Genomic DNA, 6,000 nt, shown 5'->3' with positions numbered 1-6,000 from the left:
TCCGACGAAAACCTTGTACCGACAGGAGTCGGACTGGATCCAGGTGAGCACAGTCATAGAGTCTGACCACAGGATGGTCTCACGCACCGGTATGGTGAGTTCACTTTGTATCATCGTTGCGAGTTGCGCACCTACCAGAGCTGCGCAGAGCTCTAGTCGCGGGATCGACTGCTGCTTGCGGGGAGCTATCCTCAAGCGGGCCAGGACGAAGGCTACATGTACTTCTCCTCCCTCTTCTCGGGCTCTCAGGTAAGCCACCGATCCGTACGCCACTTCAGAGGCGTCGCTGAAGACGTGCAGGTCTATCTGACACGTCTCCAGCCGCACTGTAGGGGGGAAGTAACTCCGTTGGATGGTCACCTCTCGGAGTGAGTCGAGTTCTCCCTCCCATTCTCTCCAGGTGGAAGCCAGGTGCTCGGGTATGGGGTCGTCCCAGCCCTGCTCCTTGTCCCACAGTTCTCTCACCAGCATCTTCGCCCGAGTGGTGTAAGGTAGGATACACCCCATTGGGTCGTACTAGCTGGCGAGTGTTCGGTACACACTCCGCCGAGTGGTCGGTAAAGTCTTGGACCTTCCCTGATCCGTGGTCAGGGGTGTGTGTTTGTAATGAAGCAAGTCTGTTTTGAAACACCAGACGAGGCCCAATATAATTTCTTGCGCTTCACCTGGGGTGGTCGCCATCCAGGTCTCGCTGCTTGCGGCCTTTGTCTCTGGGGGGAGGCTGCGGAGGACTTGAGGGTCACTGCTGGCCCATTGCCTGAGGTCGAATCCACCTTTGGCCAGTGAGGCTCGTAGCTTCAGTAGGATGCTCTCGGCTTCTTCTGGCGTAGATACGCTCTGTAGGCAGTTGTCCACGTAGAAACTCTTTTCCACGCTGTGTCTGACCTCCTCGTCGGCTCCGGGGTCTTCGGCCACGTGCTTCTGTAGCGCGAACGTGGCACAGCACGGGCTGCAGGTGGTGCCGAATGGGAGTACCTCCCATTGGTATATCGAGGGTTGTTCGTCGTCGAGCCTCTCTCTCCACAGGAACCTCAGCAGAGGCTTGTCTTCCTCCATCAATCGCACTTGTAGGAACATTCCCTTGATGTCGCCGCTGATGGCCACTTTGTCCTGGCGGAAACGTAGCAGTACGCCGAGGAGGGAGGGGCCACGTGTCGGGCCGGGCAGGAGCAGGTTATTCAGGTTCTGTAGTCCAATCTGATAACTGCAGTTGAATACGATGCAGTTCTTTCCGTTGTGGGTGACCTTGTGGTGGGGCACGTACCAGGACTCGGTCGTCTGGTCTGCCTCGTGGTCGTCGATTTTCTTTATATGGCCAGCCATGATCAGCTTTTCGATCTCGGCGCGATATATCGTTGCTTGAGGGGGGTCTTTGGCGAGACGCCGCTCGGTGTTCTGTAGATAGCGTTGAGTCACTTCCTTTGACGCATGCAGGGTGGGCATCCCTTCCCGCCTCAAGAGTGGAGTCGCGTATCTTAGCACTCCATCGACCTCGACCCTCGTAGTCTTCTGCTCAAGAAGAACTATGGCGTACTTGTCCTCCTTGGAGCGAACCATTTTACGTTCGTTCTTGAATGGCAGCGAGTCTAGTGTCCATAGTCTCTCAACGTGCTGCAAGAGGGTAGTGTCTTGGTCGCTCACCTTGGTGTAAAGGCAGCATGTGGACGTTGGTCGGTTGGAAGGCCCGGAGAGAGGGCCCTGGAGCGTCCAGCCCAGTCGGGTCTTAACCGTGGCTGGGCAGCCTCTGGGTCCGATGTGGACCGCGTCCGTTGGGACGATGAGGTCTGCGTGGTCGGAGCCTATGAGCAGGGTCGGTGTGGCGCCGTCGATGAGCGGTATGGGCAGTCGGCGTAGGTGTGCTTACTTCGCCCTCAGCTGTGGGATGGGGTAGTCATAGCGTGACAGACCTATGTCGTGGCTTGTGAATGCCTTGTTGATGCTGTACCGCTGATCGATCGCTGCTATGGTGAACGAGACGTTTTCACTCTTTATTGTCTTTAAGTCTCGACGAATGGTACGGAATGTCATGGTTTCCTCTGGACCCCGCAGGCCCAACTAGGTCGCGGCGGAAGCGAGAAGGAGAGTCTTCTCCGACCCGTCGTCGAGGATGGCGTAGGTGTCGAGTACCTTGTCCCCGTAAGTGAGGAGCACTCGCACCACCTTGAGGAGCACCCGGGAGCTCCCGCTCTTCGCAGGGTCTATGTAGAGTACTTCTGCTCTCGAGCTGCTTTGTGGGGTGGGTCTCCGTTTGTTGCTCTCGTGTAGGGCTTCTAGGTGGGCGCCGTCACACTTGCCGCACTTTTTCTTGAGGCGGCACTCAGCTGCCATGTGGCTGCGCGGTCAATTTCTTAAATGCGTCGCATTGTGACAGCCAGTGTTCGTTGTCGCAATATTGGCATGCGATCTTCCATTTTCCCTTAGCGGGGGGGGGGGGGTTATGGCTCCTTTGTCGCGGCACCGACTCGGCCTGGTGCATCACGGTGATGGGCCTGCTGTGGTCTTTAAACCTTCTCGGTCCCTCTTTAGTGTTAGAGCCGCCCCACGCGAAGGTGTCGATCCGTAGGCTGCTGACCTCTCTGGCTAGGAAGTCAGCAAGGTCTAGGAGTGATTGTTCTGGGCCGTTGGGGTCACGGTGATCTCTTTGCCGCCGAAAACGTTCTTGGCGGGATGGGGGGAGCTTCTCTAATATCCGCTCCACGTTGGAGTTGGCGTACAACTCGTACATCCCCTTCTCTTGTTGTGACCCGAGCATCCCTACCAGGGATTGTACTTTAATGGATAGGTCATCCAGGGCTCGATTGTCTTTAGCTGGGGGGAGACGTTCAATCTCCCGTTTCTCCTGAATGACATAGTCCCATGTACGTCCGTAACGCGCGTCGAGGGCCACCAGGGCATCAGAGTAGGGAGTCTGTGAGTTTGAGTATGCCAGCGCTATGTTGTGCGCTCTGGTTACTTTGAGGTGCTTAAGGAGGATGGCATATTTGTAGGACTCGTCCTGTACTCCGGACATAATGGTCTCTAAACACATGCGCAGTTCGGTATACTGCGCTCTGTCTTCTCGCGTAAAGTCTGGGAATGTGGGTGTCCCAATGTAGGATGCCATGGATGGCTGTGACACTGATGCGCGTAGGGGGAGAGGCCTCTTTGGCGAGTCTCCCCGTACGTGGGGTCGTGGGTTCGTGCTGGGTGGGAACCAGAGGCCGGGCCCCCAGGTACTGCTCCTCGGTGCTGTCTGTTGCTTAAACTCACCCCTGGGACGGGTTGGGGGTTCGTAACGCAGTGTGTCGGGGCTGAGATCGGGGCTGTACTGTTCCTCCTGGTCTGAGATGGGTTCGTGTGGGTTTTATGTCCTCCCTCGTCCTCCGCTAGGCTTTGTAGTCGCTTGGTTAGTTTCTCGGCGACGTAAGCAGGTTCTTCCCGTTGGCTGGGTCCCGTGTAGCTTGGTCGGGGAGGGGAAGGTGCCCTCGACCCTTGTCGTGATGATCTCCGGGAGCTCCGGGTGGAGGAGTGGGGAGTCACCCTCTGGAGCGCTTGCTCCATCATTTGCGCCTGCAGACGGTCTCGTTCCGCCTCGCGCTGTTCATTGGCGGCGTCGCGCTGTGCATTGGCGCGGTCTCGCTCCATGGTTTCTTGAGCCTGGAGGCGCCTCTCTTCCAGTCTAGAATGTTCACGCTCACTCTGTAGGCGGTTACGCTCACTCTCTTGTTGCGCTTGGAGACGTTCTCTTTCCAGTCTAGAATGTTCACTCTCACTCTGTTGTTGCGCTTGGAGGCGGTCAGGCTCACCCTGGAGACGGTCTCTTTCCGTTGAAGCTGTCAGCGTGGCGATCAGGACTTGCGCTAGCCTCTGGTCGGCCTCGCTTGGGGATGACGCTGATGATGGTGATCTGGAGTTGACAGGGCTTGGCGTTGACCTGTTCTCTTTGCGCGCTCCGAGGTCCATCTCGGGGGCGCTGTATTTTATCTTCTCCCGCGCTCCGAGGTCCATCTCGGAGGCGCGTACTCTTTTCTCTGGTGCGCGCCGAGGTCCATCTCGGGGGCGCGTTCTGTACCTTCTTGCGCTCCGAGGTCCATCTCGGAGGCGCGGTCTTTATCTTCTGGCGCTCCGAGGTCCATCTCGGTGTCGCAGTGGTCTTTGGGGATAGTCAAGTCATGTCCCGCTTGTCCCCCCCGTGAGCTAAGTCAGTTTCGCTTAAACCAGCTTGGGTCTCTACCAGTGGGGCTGACAGGTCGATAAGGTTGGGCATACTTAAGCTACTAATTTTATCCGTGCTTAACGTCCTTTTAGATAAGCTAGGAGGTAGATCTACAGCGTAGTTCTCCAAGTGTGGAGGGGGCTGACGCTGGCGCCTAGGGCGCTCTAGTGTGGGGGAGCCGTTTGGAGAGTGTCCGCCGCTGGCCATATTATTATTAATATGATTATTATTACTGATACCCTCCGGCTCGAAGGACCAATTGTAACTGAGGGGTTACAAAACCCTGACTGTATTAAAGATTGTTTAGATTAAACCACTACTAAATATTATTATTACTTGCCAGACAGTACAGTTAAATATGGCAGACACTCAATAGACGGCACGGGGACAAAGAGATAACGTTTACAGTATTTTATTAGCAATATCAAAATATACAACTGAAAATTAGTACGTTGCTCTTTTATGGCAAATGATAGTAGAATGTCAGAGTATCAAAGTCAGTGGGAATGAATAATTCCTAGGTTAATAATACTCGACTGGAACGCTGCATGGAGTGAGATGGCGATACAGGGCAAACGAGGGGTATAGCTGGAGACTGGTGATTTCCCCCACGGAGTGGTAAGCTCCAGAGGAATTGAAGAATAGTCGGATACTCCTGCTGGTCACTGAAGAAAAGGGGTTTCGTACGGATCCAATCTTTGTAATCCACATGCTCGATAGCAGGGTAATAGCTCTTAATCCAATGCCCGACGGCAGTGATGATAGCTAGCTAGCTTCGTCCTCGAAGCTAGCCCGATGCAGATCTTCAGGTGTAGTTAAATCCAAACGCCAATGGTATTAACGATGCTCTTCTCCACAGCACTACGCTTACACAATTCACTATAATACACCAACAATGGTTCTACAATATCAAGGTCGTATCTAAGGAGCTACTAGCTATCCGTAACGATACACCGCGGGTAGGTTCCACTGCTCACATGTCCAATCGTTCTGCTGTTAGGTTCACCTCGTGTTCTGATACTAATTACGTTAAGTTCGCACACACTTGCTAAGGTTCATGCACTTCTCGTTACTGCTGCACACTACGTTAGGTTCACACTAGTTACTGGGTTCACTTCGCACTAAGGCTGCTGCGCCTTCTACAATATATACTCAGAGTGGTTTCTAGAGCGCAACCGAATCTCTTGTCCGGAATCAATGCGCTGGCCAAGGGCATGTCTCAACTTGCCCGGACTCGTCTTTGAACTTGTCTGGGGGGCGCGACTGTTGGCGCCGTCAATGCCAAGGGCGGTGTCCAATGAGGAAAGCGAATAATGCTATGATTCAAACGGAGGCTTAAAGGTATATAGCTTATATATATAAATAATATACAAGTTATATAAAATAATAAACGTAGATTCTCAGTGTTAATCTGGCCCTTCAGAACACCCTGAGTGGGAGGGTAGTTTGTTTACCAGTGTTGTGGCTATGTTTGTGAAGAAAATGTTTAAGTAATTGGCTACATCCAGCTTGTCTGTGATGAGCGTGTTGTCCGTTTTTATGTTTATGTTTGAGAATCTGGTTTTAAGTTTTTTACTGCAGCCTAGTTGATTATTGAGTCATTTCCAAAGTTCACATGGTTTGTTTTTGTTTTCCTCAGTTGGACTCATCACGTATGTTCTTTCCACTCATTAGTTAACTTCTTGCATGTTGACCTTGGTGTGTTCAGACTCAGACTCAATAAAGGCAGAGAGGGAGAGAGAGAGCAACAAGAAGCCAGCTGTGCAATGAGACAAGTGGCATGGAGGTGAGTGAGAAAAGGAGCA

Source organism: Notolepis coatsorum, assembly GCF_963971535.1.
Source record: "Notolepis coatsorum genome assembly, chromosome: 14".
Classification (NCBI taxonomy): Eukaryota; Metazoa; Chordata; class Actinopteri; order Aulopiformes; family Paralepididae; genus Notolepis; species Notolepis coatsorum.
The sequence above is the reverse complement of the archived record's forward strand: the minus strand, read 5'-3'. Positions refer to the sequence as shown.